At 28.3% G+C, this 19,179-nt stretch overlaps 1 pseudogene; it reads right to left on the bottom strand.

Moving 5' to 3' along the window:
• Positions 1-17,087: 17,087 nt before the first annotated feature.
• LOC149178058 (pentatricopeptide repeat-containing protein At3g49240, mitochondrial-like) lies at positions 17,088-18,881 on the bottom strand (annotated as a pseudogene).
• Between the last annotated feature and the right edge of the window lie 298 nt (positions 18,882-19,179).

Raw genomic sequence — 19,179 nt, 5'->3', positions numbered from 1 at the left:
CCGAGCTTATGCTTACCGGATCCCAATCCTCAGTAAGACAACACCTAGGGTCTTGACTATCTGGTCTTTACCAGACTTAGTCCAAAACCAGGTATGTTCTTTTTCTTTTCTTTTCTCCCTTTCTGTCTGTCATTACAGCACACCATTCTCCATCCACCTTCTCTCCCCCCTGTTAGGGTGCTCGCTGATCCATTTAACCAATGCCAAGAATTAGTTGTAACTGATATGTAATTTAAAATTACTTTTACGCAGGTTTGATTAACTGATTGGTAATTTAAAATTACCTTACGTGCGGTTAATCACAATAGGTATATTACAGGGTTCAACACATTTATGAAGGCGTTAAATCATATGCATTTGTGTGTTCATGATGCTCTTTGTCCATTCTGTGCGGCAACAAACAATATAGTAATAACACGACTTAAATAATGATACTGATTAGTATAATAGTGTTACAATATACTAAAACATAAAACATAAACCAAACAAACAATATAATAATAACGTGAATTAAAAAATGATAATGATTAGTATAATAGTGTTACAAAATAGTAAAACATATAATATAAAGAAAACGAACAATATAGTAATAACATGAGTTAAATAATGATATTGATTAGTATAATAGTGTTACAAAATAGTGCTACAATAGAGTAAAACATAGAACATAAAACAAACAAACAATATAATAATAACATGAATTAAAATTACTAATATAGTAATAACATGAATTAAAAATATTAATATAGTAATAACATGAAATAAATAATGATAATGATTAGTATAATAGTGTTACAATATAGTAAAACATAAAGCATAAAACAAACAAACAATATAGTAACAACACGAATTAAAATTATTAATATAGCAATAACATGAATTAAATAATGATAAGATTAGTATAATAGTGTTACAAAATAGTGTTATAAAATAGTAAAAATAAAACATAAAACAAACAAACAATATAGTAATAACATGGATTAAAATTATTAATATAGTAATAACATGAATTAAGTAATGTTAATTGTTAGTATAATAGTGTTACAAAATAGTAAAACATAAAACATAAAACAAACAAACAATATAGTAATAACATGAATTAAATAACGAAAATGATTAGTATAATAGTTTTACAAAATAGAGTTAAAATATAGTAAAACATAAAACATAAACCAAACAAACAATATGGTAATAACATGAATTAAAAAATGATAATGATTATTATAATAGTGTTATGAAATTAGTAAAACATGAAGCATAGAACAAACAAACAAAATAGTAGTAACATGAATAAAAATTATTAATATAGTAATAACATGAATTAAATAATAATAATGATTAGTACAATAGTGTTACAAAAAAATAAAACAAGCAAACAATATAGTAACAACAAGAATTAAAATTATTAATATAGTAATAACATGAATTGAAAAATGATAACGATTAGTATAATAGCGTTACAAAATAGGAAAACATAAAGAATAAAACAAAGAAGCAATATATTAATAACACGAATTAAATTTATTAATATAGTAATAACATAAATTAAATAATGATAATGATAAGTATAATAATGTTACAAAATAGCGTTACAATATAGTAAAACATAAAACAAACAAACAATATAGTAATAACAAGAATTAAAATTATTAATATAGAAATAATATAAATTAAATAATGTTAATGACTAGTATAACTGTGTTACAAAATATTGCTACAAAATAGTGTTACAAAATTGTAAAACATAAGACAAACAAACAACATAGTAATAACATGAATTAAAATTATTGAAAAAGTAATAATATGAATTAAATAATGATAATGACTAGTGTTACAAAATAATGTTACAAAATAGTGTTGCAAAATAGTAAAACATAAAACAAACAAACAATATAGTAATAACATGAATTAAATAATTATAAGTATTAGTATAATAGTGTTACAAATCAGTAAAACATAAAACGTAGAAAAAGCAAACAATATAGTAGTAACATGAATTAAAATTATTAATATAGTAATAACATGAATTAAATAATGACAACGATTAGTGTAATAGTGTTTCAAAATAGTGCTACAAAATTGTAGAACATAAAACAAACAAACAATATCATATAACATGAATTAGAATTATTAATATAGAAATATCATGAATTAAATAATGATAATGATTAATATAACAATGTTACAAAATAGTGTTACAGAATAGTAAAATATAAAACTTATAACAAACAATATAGTAATAATATGAATTAAATAATGTTAATGATTAGTATAATAGTGTTAGAAAATAGTAAAAGATAAAACATAAAACAAACAGAAAATATAGTTATAGCATGAATTAGATAATGATGATCATTAGTATAATAGTGTCACAAATTACTGTTACAATATAGTAAAACGTAAAACATAAAACATAAAGCAAACAATATATTAATAACATGAATTAAAATTATTAATATAGTAATAATGTGAATTAATTAATGATAATGATTAGTATAATAGTGTTACAGAATAGTAAAACATAAAACATAAAACAAATAATATTTTAATAATGTTAATTAAAATTATTAATATAGTAATAACATGAAATAAATAATGATAATGATTAGTATAAGTGTTACAAAATAGTGTTACAAAAGAGTAAAACATAAAACATCAAACAAACAAACAATATAGTAATAACCTAAATTAAAATTATTAATATAGTAATAACATGAATTAAATAATTATAATGATTAGTATAATAGTGTTACGAAATAGTGTTACACTATAGTAAAACCTAAAACAAACAAACAATATAGTAATAAAATGAATTAAAATTACTAATATAGTAATAACATTTATTAAATAATTAGAATGATTAGTATAATAGTGTTACAATATAGTAAAACATAAAGCATAAAACTAACAAAGAATATAGTAACAACACGAACTAAAATTATTAATATAGCAATAACATGAGTTAAATAATGATAAGATTAGTATAGTAGTGTTATAAAATAGTGTTATAAAATAGTAAAAATAAAACATAAAACAAACAAACAAACAATATAGAAATAAAATGAATTAAATAATGATAATGATCAGCATAGCAATAAAATGAATTAAATAATGATAATGATCAGTATAGTAATGTTATGATATAGTGTTACAATATAGTAGAACATAAAACATAAAACGAACAAACAATATAGTAATAGCGTGAATTAGAATTATTAATATAGTAATAATATGAATTAAATAATGATAATGATTCCTATTATAGTGTTACAAAATAGTGTTATAGAATAGTAAAACATAAAACATAAAACAAACAATATATTAATAATATGAATTAAAATTATTAATATAGTAATAACATGAAATAAATTATGATTATGATTATTATAAGTGTTACAAAATAGTGTTACAAAATAGTAAAACATAAAACATAAAACAAACAAACAATACAGTAATAACATAAATTAAAATTATTAATATAGTAACAAAATAAATTAAATAATTATAATGATTAGTATAATAGTGTTACGAAATAGTGTTACAATATAGTAAAACATAAAACATAAAACGAGCAAACAATATAGTAATAACATAAATTGAAATTATTAATATAGTAATAACATGAATTAAATAATTATAATCATTAGTATAATAGTGTTACGAAATAGTGTTACAATATAGTAAAACATAAAACAAACAAACAATATAGTAATAAAATGAATTAAAATTACTAATATAGTAATAACATGAATTAAATCATTAGAATGATTAGTATAATAGTGTTACAAAGTAGTGTTACAATATAGTAAAACATAAAGCATAAAACAAACAAAGTATATAGTAACAACACGAACTAAAATTATTAATATAGCAATAACATGAGTTAAATAATGATAAGATTAGTATAATAGTGTTAAAAATAGTGTTATAAAATAGTAAAAATAAAACATAGTTTGGTTGCTTGATCGGCACTGGAGACGCCCTGAGATTTTCAGAGCTCTCTCTGCTCCTGGTCAACTTCATTTCATTTGTCTTCATTGGTTCTCTACCCTCGCAACCATGCTGTGTAGAAGAAGTATCCCTCGCACGGGAAGTAATTCAGGAAATAGAGGAGGCCGTGCTCGTCCCATGCCTCAGATTGTTGATCTTATTACATCTGCTCCGCCCTCATCTCCGACGTCGGAACCGGATAGGTCTCATCCGAACAACTCATTTCAGACCTCCAGCTTCTCCTTCCAGAGTTAGCTCAATGGACCCATTGTGACAATCAATTTCACAGTTTTTGTTTCTGAAGAGGAGGGAAATTCTTCTAGCTCGGCTCCTTCTGATTACGCTCCTTCACAAGACGAAAACATCTTTCTTGGGGACCTATCAGGACGATTTTATCATGTGGACCATAGGCAGGAAGTCGCCCCGGCTCTGGAACAGACTCAACAACTGACTCCAGCTCAGGAAGACGTTTTAATTTGCGGACCCTCTCAACGAAATTCCAGAGTTCTGCACTTGGTTACTCATCCGGATGGCGTGCCAGTTCTGGATGAAGATGGTTTCGTTACATGGCTTGCCTCCACCAGTCAGGAAAAGGAGGACACGCCACCTTTTCCAGGACATGTCGGTTGAGCACAATAACTTCTTGCCGGGAGGCTCTCTTGCTCATACGTTTTGTTTTTTTGTTCTTATGGTTTTGAGTCATAAATTAGTGGTTGATGACTGGTCTACTCTTTCATATGATTATGCGGGAGCTTTTTTTGTACTGGCCGTCAATGCAGGCCAAGAAAATTGTAAGTATGCTAAATCTAGTCAGCAGGACTACATTGTAATTTTGACTAAAGGGCTAAATTGTAAAATCCCTGTTTTTCTGGCTGAGGGCTGGCTTAGGCCTCCTCTGAGGACTTAACCTTACTGTACATTTTTTTTCACTTTCTTAATAGAATTAGCATTTACAGAGCAAAAAAAATAACATGAATTAAAATTATTAATATAGTAATATCATGAATTAAATAATGATAATGATCGGCATAGCAATAAAATGAATTAAATAATGATAATGATCAGTATAGTAACGTTATGATATAGTGTTACAATATAGTAAAACATAAAACATAAAACGAACAAACAAAATAGTAATAGCATGAATTAAAATTATTAATATAGTAATAATATGAATTAAATAATGATAATGATTGCTATAATAGCGTTACAAAATAGTGTTACAGAATACTAAAACATAAAACATAAAACAAACAATATATTAATAATATGAACTAAAATTATTAATATAGTAATAACATGAAATAAATAATGATTATGATTATTATAAGTGATACAAAATAGTGTTACAAAATAGTAAAACATAAAACAAACAAACAATATAGTAATAACATAAATTAAAATTATTAATATAGTAATAATATAAATTAAATAATTATAATGATTAGTATAATAGTGTTACGAAATAGTGTTACAATATAGTAAAACATAAAACATAAAACGAGCAAACAATATAGTAATAACATAAATTAAAATTATTAATATAGTAATAACATGAATTAAATAATTATAATGATTAGTATAATAGTGTTACGAAATAGTGTTACAATATAGTAAAACATAAAACATAAAACAAACAAACAATATAGTAATAACATGAATTAAAAATTGATAATCATTAGTATAATATTGTTACAAAATAGTGTTACAAATTAGTAAAACTTAAAAAATAGAACAAACAAACAATATAGTAATAACACTATTTAAATAATGATAGTGATTAGTATAATAGTGTTACAAAATAGTGCTACAATATAGTAAAACATAAAACATAAAACAAACAAACTATATACTAGTAAAATGAATTAAAATTATTAATATAGTAATAACATAAATTAAATAATGATAATGATTAGTATAAGAGTGTTGCAAAAAAGTGTTACAATATAGTAAAAAATAAACATAAAACAAACAAACAATATAGTAATAATTTGGATTAAATAATGATAATGATTAGTATAATAGTGTTACAGAATAATGTTACAATATAGTAAAACATAAAACTTAAAGCAAACAAAAAATATAGGAATAAGATGAATTTAAATAGCTAATATAGTAACAACATGAATTAAATAATGATAATGATTAGTATAATAGTGTTACAAAATAGTAAAACATAAAACATAAAACAAACAAACAATATAGTAATAACATGAATTAAATAATGATAATTATTAGCATAATAGTGTTACAAAATAGGGTTAAAAAAACATAAAACAAACAGCCGATATAGTAATAACATGAATTAAATAAAGATAATGATTAGTATAATAGTGTTACAAAATAGTGATAGAAAATAGTAGAACATAAAACATAAACCAAACAAACAATATATTAATAACATGAATTAAAATTATTAATATAGTAATAACTTGAAATAAATAATGATAATGATTAGTATAATAGTGTTACAATATAATAAAACATAAAACAAACAAACAAACAATATAGTAAGAAAATGAACTAAAATTATTAATATAGTAACAACATGAATTAAATAATCATAAGATCAGTATAAGAGTGTTACAAAATAGTAAAACATAAAACATAAATCAAACAAACAATATAGTAATAACAAGAATTAAATAATGATAATGATTAGTATAATAGTGTTACAAAATAGAATTACAATATAGTAAAACATTAAACCTAAACCAAACAAACAATATAGTAATGACATGAATTAAAATTATTAATATAGTAATAACATGAATTAAATAATGATAATGATTAGTATAATTGTGTTGCAAAATAGTGTTACAATATAGTAAAACATAAAACATAAAACAAACAAACAATATAGAAATAACATGAATTAAAATTACTAATATAGTAATAACATGAAACAAATAATGATAATGATTAGTATGATAGTGTTACAAAATAGTGCTACAATATAGTAAAACATAAAACATAAAACAAACAAACAATATAGCAATAACATGAACTAAAATTATTAATGTAGTAATAACATGAACTAAATGACGATAATGATTAGTATAATAATGTTACAAAATAGTGTTACAATATAGTAAAACATAAAACATAAAACAAACAAACAATATAGTAATAACATGAATTAAACAATAATAATGATTAGTATAATAGTGTTACAAAATAGTGTTACATATTAGTAAAACATGAAGCATAGAACAAACAAACAATATAGCAATAACAGGAATTAAAATTATTAATATAGTAATAACATGAATTAAATAATGATAATGATTGGTATAATAGTGTTACAAAATACTAAAACATAAAACATAGAACAAACAAACAATATACTAGTAACATGAATTAAAATTATTAATATAGTAATAACATGAATTAAATAATGATAATGATTAGTATAATAGTGTTACAAATTAGTAAAACATAAAACTTAGAACAAAAAAACAATATACTAGTAACATGAATTAAAATTATTAATATAGTAATAACATGAATTAAATAATGATAATGATTAGTATAATAGTGTTACAAAATAGTGCTACAATATAGTAAAATATAAAACACAAAACAAACAAACAATATACTAATAAAATGTATTAAAATTATTAATATAGCAATAATATGAATAAAATAATCATAACGATTAGTATAATAGTGTTACAATATAACAAAACATAAAGCAAACAAACAATATAGTAATAACATGAATTGAAATTATTAATATAGTAAGAACATGAATTAAATAATGATAATGACTAGTATAACAGTGTTACAAAATACTATTGCAATATAGTAGAACATAAAACAGACAAACAATATAGTAATAACATGAGTTAAAATTATTAATATAGCAATAACATGAATTAAATAATGATAATGATTGGTATAATAGTGCTACAAAATAGTAAAACATATAACAAACAAACAATATAGTAATAACATGAATTAAATAATTATAATGATTAGTATAAAAGTGTTACAAAATAGTGTTCCAATATAGTAAAACATAAAACATAAAACAAACAAACAATATGGTAATAACATTAATTAAATAATCATAATTATTTCTATAATAGTGTTACAACATAGTGTTAAAAAATAGTAAAAAAAAACGTAGAACAAATAAAAAAATATAGGAATAACACTATTTTGTAACACTAGTGTTACAAAATTCATAATGTTACAAAATAGTAAAACATAAAACAAAGAAACAATATAGAAATTAGATGAACTAAATAATGATTATGATTGGTAAAATAGTGCTATAAAATAGCGTTACAATAAACATAAAACAAGAAAACAATATAGTAATAACATGAATTAAAATTATTGATATAGTAATAACGTGAACTAAATAATGATAATGATTAGTATAATAGTGTTACAAAATAGTGTAACATAAAACATAAAATAAACAAATAATATTGTAATAACATGAATTAAATAATGATAATGACTAGTATAGTGGTGTTACAAAATAGCGTTGCCAAAAAGTAAAACATAGAACATAAAACAAACAAACAATATAGTAATAAGATGAAGTAAAATTATTAATATAGTAATAACATGAATTAAAAATATTAATATAGTAGTTGCAAGAATTAAATAATGATAATGATTAGTATAGTATTTTGTTACAAAATAATGTTACAATATAGTAAAACACAAAACATAAAACAAACAAACAATATAGCAATAACATGAATTGAATAATGTTAATGTTTAGTATAATATTGTTACAAAATAGTTTTACAAAATAGTAAAACATAAAACATAAAACAAACAAACAATAAAGTAATAGCATGAATTAAATAATGATAATGATTAGTATAATAGTGTTACAAAATAGTAAAATATAGAACATAAAATGAAACAAACAATATAGTAATAACATGAATTAAAATTATTAATATGCTAATAACATGAATTAAATAATAACAATGATTAGTATAATAGTGTTACAAAATAGTGCTGCAAAATAGTGTTACAAAATTGTGAAACATAAAACATAAAACAAACAAACAATATAGTTATAACAAGAAATAAAATTATTAATGCAGTAATAACATCAATTAAATAATGATAATGATTAGTATAATAGTGTTACAAAATAGTGTTACACAACAATAAAACAAATCATAAAACAAATAAAAAATATAGTAATAACATTAAATAAATAATGATAATGATTTGTATAATAGTGTTACAAAATAGTAAAACATATAATATAAAACAAACGAACAGTATACTAATAACATGAATTAAATAATGATAGTGATTAGTATAATAGTATTACAATATAGTGTTCCAATATCGTAAAACATAAAACAAACAAACAATATAGTAATAACATGAATTGAAATTATTAATACAGTAATAACATGAATTAAATAATGATAAGATTAGCATAATAGTGTAATAACATGAATTAAATAATGTTAAATATTAGTAAAATAGTGATACAAAATAGCAAAATATAAAACATAAAACATAAAACAAACAAACGATATAGTAATAAAATGAATTAATAATTACTATATCATGAATTAATAATCATAATTATTAATATAATAGTGTTACAAAATAGTAAAACATAAAACATAAAACCAACAAACAATATAATAATAACATGAATTAAATTTATTAATATAGTAATAACGTGAACTAAATAATGATAATGATTAGTATAATAGTGTTACAAAATAGTATAACATAAAACATAAAACAAACAAACAATATAGTAATAACATGAATTAAAATTATTAATATAGTAATAACGTGAAGTAAAATTATTAATATAGTAATAACATGAATTAAATAATGATAATGATTGGCATAATAGTGTTACAAAGTAGTAAAACATAAAAAATAAAACAAACAAACAATATAGTAATAACATGAATTAGAATTATTAATATATTAATAACATGAATTAAATAATGTTAATGATTTGTATAGTACAATTACAAAATAGTGTTACAATATAGTAAAACGAAAAACACAAAAAAGACAAACAATATAGCACTAACATGAATTAAATAATGTTAATGATTAGTATAATAGTGTTACAAAATAGTAAAACATAAAACATAAAAAAAACAAACAATATATTAATAACATGAATTAAATAATGATAATGATTAGCATAATAGTCTTACAAAAAAGGGTTACAAAAACATAAAACAAACAAACAATATGGTCGTAACATGAATTGAAACTATTAATATAGTAATAACATGAATTAAATAATGACAATGACTAGTATAATAGTGTTACAAAATAGTGTTCCAATATAGTAAAACATAAAACATATGTAAGGACCATGATTCAGACTAATTACACATTTTTTTTTTCTTTTTAGTTAAAAGAAAATACAACTAGAAAAGTAATGCATTGAAATTTCAAATTTATTTAGCACACACATTCATGGAACTCATTTCAGGAAAATATCTCATAACATTTACATATGTTTGACTAAGTTCAATATTAATGAAATACATGTGTACCGTTCACCAGAGGGCGAGACTCTGCTTGCTCTGTTGTTGCTGGTATTCCCTTGCAGCTGGTCACCTCCGCGAGTGAATGATGACACACTTGATCCGAATGCGAAGACTCACCGATTAACCTCCCAGCCTACTCCTTGGGTACTCTTCTTCCCCGCAGACCCCCGAGCTGCAATGGGGTTGTACAATGGAGACAAGCACTAGCTAGTAGAGGAGAGCACACCTTGGCTCAAGAGTCCCCTCTCTAAATCCTCTACCTCACCAAACTCACTATAGCTTCGTAATCACTGCTCTCACAACATTTCATCCATCCAACAATAGGGTTCCCAAAAGTCCTTTCTCCCATGGCTTGCCCCTTCTTTTATAGGAGTCCTCATATGTGACACTTGTCATGTCATGCATAATTAATTATTTTTTATAATTCAATACCTTGACTATTCACCCACCCATGTGTCATTCTCACATCAAGGGTCTCCCAAATTATTTACTTAATTTTTTATTTAAAACTAATATTTTCCTCACATCAACAAGATTCCTATTTCTTCTTCTAGTTGTCTCTTTATTCCCCCTTTTTATTCCTTAATTTGTGTTCATTACTTGAAGTCAATTAATGAGTCAAGATTTTATCCCCAATCTACTCCCTAATTTAACTCAGGTTATCCCCTAGAAGGATATTCTTATGTTGGTTGTTGACACATGGAGCTTCTCTACATTTCTCTAAATTTAATTTATTATTCTCATTTTAATTCACCTTCCCCTTTTCTTAATTAGGTTTAAATTAGTTTAGGATTAATCCTTATCCTTACTATTATGTTTGTCTTTCCCCTTTTTCCTAATTAAACCACATAATCTTCCTAGTATTTTCCAAAATGGGAAGGGTAGAGTTTTTAAGGTACTTTATTTTAATTCTTCCTATGATCCTCCTTATTCCAAGTTTTATTTTTGATTTAATTACATTGGTTTCTAATCATCATTTACCCTTGATGTAAATTTACCTAGTTTTCATTCCTTCCTTATATTTATTTATTATTATTTATTTTTAATGATTCAAAGGATGCCAAGTTTGGTTGTGCCCTTCAAGAACTTCCCTAGAAGTTCCAAGGGTGCCACACCTAATAGCTTATTTGTGATGTCAAGGGTGCCAGTTTGGTTGTGCCCTTCAAGAACTTCCCTAGAAGTTCCAAGGGTGCCACACCTAATAGTTTATTTGTGATGCCAAGGGTGCCAAGTTGGTCATGCCCTTCAAGAAATTCCCCTAAAGTTCCAAGGGTGCCACACCACTTGCCCTTCAAGCATCTAGTGACTACGAGGGGAAAGAATAGTGCAACGTCATAGACCACTGTCATCTCTTATGTTGCCTGCTATAGTGAGACTAATGGTGTCGGGGATCAAGGAATCCGCCTTGATGCGCACCCCCGGTAAAATCCTCATGAGCGAACCAACTTTGGAACCTGCCCTCATGGCATCATGATCTTCAAGGCAAAGGTGTTTCAACCCTTCCAGCCCAAGTCACGGCGGGAGTGCTAGTGGGTGAGATCAAGGACTCTGTCCCACCCCTCCCATGTAGTTCCATCCACTTGTACAACCCCATCACCCATATGTGAGTCATTCGGTCAAGCAACCAATCTATGCCTGCAACCATTAATATATCATCAGAATATAGTTAAGCATATATGGCAGATTCCAAGATCGACTTAGACTTTCAAAGATAAAGTAATGTAAATTTTCATCAAACCAGTTGTCATCGACATGTCATATGCGAGTGCCTCTCACGGTTTCCTGCCATACTCAATAATAATCAGTAACAAGGTTTCTCAATGTTAGTCAATTATCATAATAACATCATTAACAATGCCTGGTGATTCACATCATTGTCCATTGTAAGTCTAAACTAAAGGAAGTAGGTAACATAGGGGACACATCCCTCATGGCCATCATCAATGGAAACTTACATATTCATTAAGCTATCAACATCGTAACATCGTAGAAATATATCTATCTATAAAATTTATCCTCATTATGCTTTCAATAGAGCGCATACATATTCTTTACTACCCTCATCATAATTTCAAATAGAGACCAACTTAACTATTTAATATTGCAATCATCAGAATACTGATAGATAAGATACATAACCATTCATACTACCATAATATCAATGGAAAGCATTCATAAACATCACAACCATGAATATCTCAATCGCTAATAATAGTTTCATGGGTCCAGATTCTCAATCTGAGGTCCTCGAAGAATAAGGTGTCTAAGATAATGTCGTATTAGGGTCAGGAACCTAGAGTGGGTACTACATACACCCCCTCTTAACAATGGACTTCGTCCTAAAGTCCTTAGAACATAAAGGAGAAAATGGCGACACCTAATCTGAGGACCCCTTCCTGAAACTCTTGCCAGCCTTCTGGTGGGCAGGTTAAAATTTTCCCAAGGTATCTATAACACGAATTCCGTTATAACTGAAGGACTATATCTGGGGAACATTGCAACCCACTTTTCGTATAAATGTACAAAACATACATTATAGATATTATTAAAATTAGTAGTTACAGGAAGCGTCATTCATAAACTTTTCCAACAAAATCATCATAATCAAAATCACAACTATTTAAAGCAACAATTAATAACACCCACCTTCCTTCAATTTACAATTTGACTAATTTAGGAGAAATCTCTCTAGTTTTATTCATTCAATCATGCAATTAATATAGCAATAATTTTGTATTAACTCAAATTCACAGGGGATGCCTATGCCTTTTTTATAGGAGGAACTACCCACCTTAAGCTTGGACTTCAATATTTGTAATGGTCAATAATAATTGTGTTAATTATTGGTGATATTTCACCTATGATGTAACCCACCTTTGTTTACCATGTTCTAAATCTTCAATTTTGTTAGGAACTACAATCAGTACTTTGATCTAGTCACAATAGATGCATTTGAAGAACTTGGTTGTGGAGTGGTTGTATGTAGAGAATTAACACTAGATGAAAGTTTTTATATGTGTTCCTTTAAATCAATTATATATTTCTTTAGTTTGTTGTGATTCTTGAGTTATATTTTTATAAAAGCTCTAATATGAGTGATTTTAGATCACTTTTATTTTTCTCTAGTTTTCATGATTCTTGGCTTTGATTTTCTCTTCAACTTATCATGATTCTAATCAATCAATGATATGTTTGTATTGAGTATCTACCACTTGCATGTCTCTAATTTGTACATTCTAAATTGGCCTTTGGAGAAGAAATTTTAAATTTTGTAGTTTAATTATTGGTAGTTAAGTGAATGAGGTCTTCCATACTTAATTGTATGGTTTTGTCGTTCCTAAATTTTCTTAACAAAGCATAAACATTTTTTTTTTCTTCTAAATATTCAAATTGCTCATATAATGATTCAAAGATGGCAACACAAAGTTGAGTTGCAACTATGTGTTGTGATGAATGGACAACAATATGATATGGCAACTATATGACATAGAAATCACATCTATTGTACAAACCTGGAATGATGTTGGTGTATGCGTTGTAGAATGATACAAAAATTCCAATGCACGACAATTACATAGAGAACTTGGCAACATAATTTTTTAAATGTCAAGCCTAATTCTTCTAATTTTTTTTTGCTCTTTTGCAATCAATTTTGCTTGAAATCCAATAGGAATTTGTTGGAGTTACAAGTTATAGTAGGTATATATTGAGCACCTCAAAGGGCTTTTCAAGGTAATAAATCCATTTATGCATTCAAAAATGCATTGAAGTAACCAAAAGTCACAATCTTGCCAAAAATTGCATCACTAGATCCTCATGAAAGAAACCAAAATATAAACAATTAAACTATGCATTTTTAAACAACAGCGAATGAAAATAGTATATAAAAATCAACTAACAATATGGAAAAGAATATTTTTGTGTGATCACAGTGACAAGTATGGTAGAAATGACAAGTTCAATATCTCAAACTATCTTTGATACCAATGGAGCATAAAAGTCCATGATAAATTTCCTCCATGATATAAAGACAAAAATATAATAATATATAAATGTTGAATGAATAAATTAATAATGATGACATTTATTGTGAATGACCCTCATGCATGTTATGAATAACCTTTATGCATATTATTTAGGAAGATATTTTTATTATTATTATTGTTATTATTAGTTTTATTTAGTTGATATTTATAGAAAACAAATTATGAAAGAAGAATTTAATATACAAATATAATCTCAAAAATGTTATATAAAGAATTATAAAGAAATACTAAATTTAGGATACATATATATATGGATTTTCGCATATCCACATTAGCATAAGTTGCCATTAGGGATGATCGATTTATATATATTGTAAGGACCAAATCCAGACTGTGTACATTTTTTTTTTTTTTTTGTGGTAACCTAGAATATTTAGAAAGTGTTGAGGGACAAACCCAAAACATTATCAAAACGAATAAGCACGGTTCTTAACAAGGTGTTACTTTGCGCCTAAAACAAATGAGTAAATCAAATTGTCATACCAAAGAGCTTGCTCAAGCACCCTGAACATATGAAGAATTAGAAGGAACACAGAATTCAAGTTATGATCAAGCACGTACGTAAAAAGGAATTTCTTTGTTCCTAGAAGGAATAAACAAAATAGAATCCATAGATAAAGGCTTCCTACAACTCTCTGAACCCATGTACCTCTTCTACCAAGTTCTAAATATCCAGTAAACCATTCTCACAGAACTCCATATGATGCCTCCATCATAATTGTTCACTCTATGATTTATTTCCTACTTATTTACCTTATGTACCTTCAATTGGCTCATCACATACTAAGGCTCCAAAGGCTCCAAAATTTCAACTTTCGAAAACCTATACCACATGTTTGTGCTGAATGTTGTATATGGATGGAATTTGTGTAGGGATACTTCTACATTATATGTTGTTACAAATAAACAGTATATAATATAAATTCATTTCATTCCAAACCCTTCACCCGGCTGCACAATGGTTGCTACTTCATTGTTGCTAAGGGTACCATTTAATATCAGGTATAGACAAAAACATCGTTGCGAGCATTCTTCAACTAATAAGTAACCATATTCATCAATGAGCTAGAAAGGATGCACCCATAATCCAGTGGCAGTATCATGCCAAAACTCTGCTAAATAAAAACAGTGGCCAACAAGCAAAATTTAGTGGCTTTTGGGTGAAAACACAATGGAAATACGTCTTTTGACTCATTATGCCCTTCTACCTTCACAACCCCAGCTTAGTGGTTTCTGGGTGAAACAACAACGGAAACATGTTTCCTAACTCAGTATACCCTTCCAACTTGAGACATTATTTTCTTAATCACTAAAATCACCCCTCAAAAATCACTGGCATCACCCCTTAAAAATTCATGGTTCAATTTGCATTTCTTCTCTCACCAAGCACAACGGATTTTTTTGTATCATCAAAAATAGCTTGAATGGAATCCCATAGCTTCTTCTCTGAGCAATCAGTAGAACTACATTTACTATTGAACATTAACTGATACAAATCATAGAAGGAAATTCATATTGCCATTTAGTGAAGGCATAACAAGCATAAACTAGTTCGTTCAAGTCAGTAAACAACATCCAGAGTTTCCTATCGATATATGATGTGTAACTAAATGTTATAATAAACTAAGAAATACCAAGCCCAAGGATCACCTGCAAATATTATACAATTGAGTTTACCTTGCATGTCTGAAGAAATTGAGTTGCCTTTGGCTACCCCAGGAATAATGGTTTAGATTACATTTGTCCTATTACAAATAATGGTACGAGTAACTAGCCCTTGAGATTACTTCTCTCCCATAATAAAACAAAATTGAAGTACATTTAAAAATTTATTACAAATTAACCAGTGCCTATCTGTCATGGAATTTGGGACTAATGACCCACAATAGGCTAAACTCTCTTCTATATAAACTATCTATAATGATTGAAACTCAGTACCATCTAAAAAGTATATACACACAGTAATACAGCATAATGAGTGACTGAAAACCTTTACGTTTTAAGAAACCTGCATTGCACAATTCAACATGTCAAACGTATGCTAATATTTATTTATTTATTTATTTTCTTTTTGCATCATTTGCAGAACTATTGCACGAAATATTATAGACACAAATGGTCTTAGTAACCAAAAGGCTAGAATGTGAAATTCAAACTTGAAAGCACTATTTTGCTAAAGCATACAACAAAGCTGTCAATATAAATTTTTCTTCAAAAGATTAGTTTTCTTTCCAACTTTATAATAATTGGAATATCTGTAACCTCCTAAACATGTAAACTAAACTAGAGTTACGGATTGGAAACAAAACCAAATCGATCGGATACTGTCTCTGCGGAAGATGAAGCCTAAGTTAAATCATGACAGAACCTTCAGAGACTGCAATTAATTAAGCTGCATATCTGGCAAGCAAACATCTAACAAGCAAGTGTTGCATTCGTCATACACTAGAAGAAACTTTGTGTACATATATTTTGACCAAAATTTTGTATCACTGTTATATCCATTCTAATTTTGCATGTGTATAACTAAACTAACCTACACAGCGGCTTCATCCTTTGGTTTCACTTTACTGGCAACATTTGGTTCCTTTAGTTTTCCAGTGAGCAAAGCAACAAGGTCCTCACTCAAATTTCCCTTTTCAAGTATGTCTCGAAATAGCTTCTTGGCCTCCTCAGCTCTCCCTTGTTGGCCAAACCCCTCTGTTAGTAACTCATATGTACCAACATCAGGGTTTTGGCTTCCATCCACCATATGTTCAAAGAGTTTTTTTTTTTTTAGCTTCATCATATTTGCCTTCTTTGCATAAAATACCAAACCATTTATTGTAAACAATAACATCTGGCTTTAAACCACCTTCTATCATATTGGCAAATATTTTCAAGGCTCCTTCCACCTTACCCCGCTTAGAAAACTCATTAATCAACATCGTACATGTCACTGAGTCAGGTTCTTTGCGCTCGGTCACCATCTCCTCGAATAACTTTTCAGCTTCCGCAAACATACCCTCTTTGAAGTAGGCATCTAGCAACGTGTTATAAGCACAAGCATCTGGAATACAACCCTTCTCAGTCATGGATCTAAAGAGCTTCTCGGCCTCCTGCAATTTTCCCTGAGTAATGTAGCCATTCATGAGAATGGTATATGAGGCGGCAATGGGGCTCAAATTACATTCAACCACCTATCTAGATACTGGAGGGCTTCCTGCAACTGGTCGGCCTTGCAGAAACCGTCCATCACAGCATTATATGACATGACAGTCCGCTCGAGCTTCTCCGGAATGAAATCAGAAACATCCAATGCCTTTTGAATCTCCCCCGCATTGAAAACCCCCCAATCAAATTACAAAAGACTGGCTCACTAAATATGGACCCCTCCTCCTTATTTCCATATAAAGCTCCTCTGCCTGCTTCATAGCACCCCCCTTGCAGAAACCCTCAATAGTAGCAGCATATGTAGGTGGATCGACCCCGTGGCATTTTTCAAGCATTTCCCAGAAAAGCCTCATGACCTCCTCGTACTTCTGGAGTCTAAAATGGGACTTCATCAAATGACTGAATGTCACATTACTGGTGTAATTTCAGCTTCATATATGGTCTTAAGCATGTTGAAGGAGGCATCCATGTCTAGTTTTTAGCAATGTGTACTCAAACTATATTGTATGTAACAATATTGGGAATAACACGAGATTTCTTCACAAAATTGAACAGGGAAACCACATCAGCGTGTTCACCTGCTCGGTGGAGGGCGCCTAGGACAGAGTTACAGGTGAAAACGGTGGGGCGAATCCTAGAAAACATGGCTGCCTTCACGCCCTCTATCGCCTCCTGCAGTTTGCCCGCCATGCACAGGGTTTGGATGCGGTTGTGGAGGCTCAGCCTGTCCCCCACCAGCACGTTTATCAACTCAGGGAGGTTGGGATTTCTCTGCGCCTACTGTCAGGCGTAATCCCGGTTACGCTGGAGTGCACTCAGGGGAGGATCGATCTGCAGCTTCCTCTTCCTTCGTCGCCTCTCCACTGCAACGTCCAGTGCCGCCTGAGACATCACCACGCCCCACATGGCCCTCCGCCCATTAATGCACATCTCATGCGCTAACAACGAGCCCGAACCTGCCTTCAACAACAGCCTCCTGTAAGTCCCCATAGACGCTGCTGCTACTCTCCAAAACAACCTAACCCCTCTCAGAACCTCTGTGGTGATACCCTTATTTTCCTCGTTGGAGTATCTGTCACTTCGGAAGCCTTTAGTATTGGAGTCTTTGTCACTTCCAAAGCATTTAGTGTTGGTTTACTTGTCACTTCCAAGGCTTGCCCTAGAAGCAACATACCCATTTTTTTCAAGGACCTCCTTTTTGACCTGCCAACGGTTTTCTACAAAATCCGATATTTCACAAACTCTGCTTTTCAACTGCTTCTTATTCATGCCTACTACGCTCTGATGCGAAACTGCCGAATCCGACTCAATTTCCAGAATCCTTTCAATATCTTCAGAACCGATTTATTTCAAAATGGAGAGGTAGTTTAACTGAAGTCCGCTTACTGATTCCAACCGCAATTTAAATCAATTCTCTGTGTTAACAGCTTGTATACTCACAGCTACAATACGTTACAGATATAGACAAGTGTGAT

The sequence above is a fragment of the Pinus tabuliformis genome, chromosome 4_1 (genome assembly GCF_031772625.1).
Source record: "Pinus tabuliformis cultivar Carrire ecotype Pingquan chromosome 4_1, CPIR1, whole genome shotgun sequence".
Lineage (NCBI taxonomy): Eukaryota > Viridiplantae > Streptophyta > Pinopsida > Pinales > Pinaceae > Pinus > Pinus tabuliformis.
Note: the sequence above shows the minus strand (reverse complement) of the source record. Positions and strands in the feature narration are given on the sequence as shown.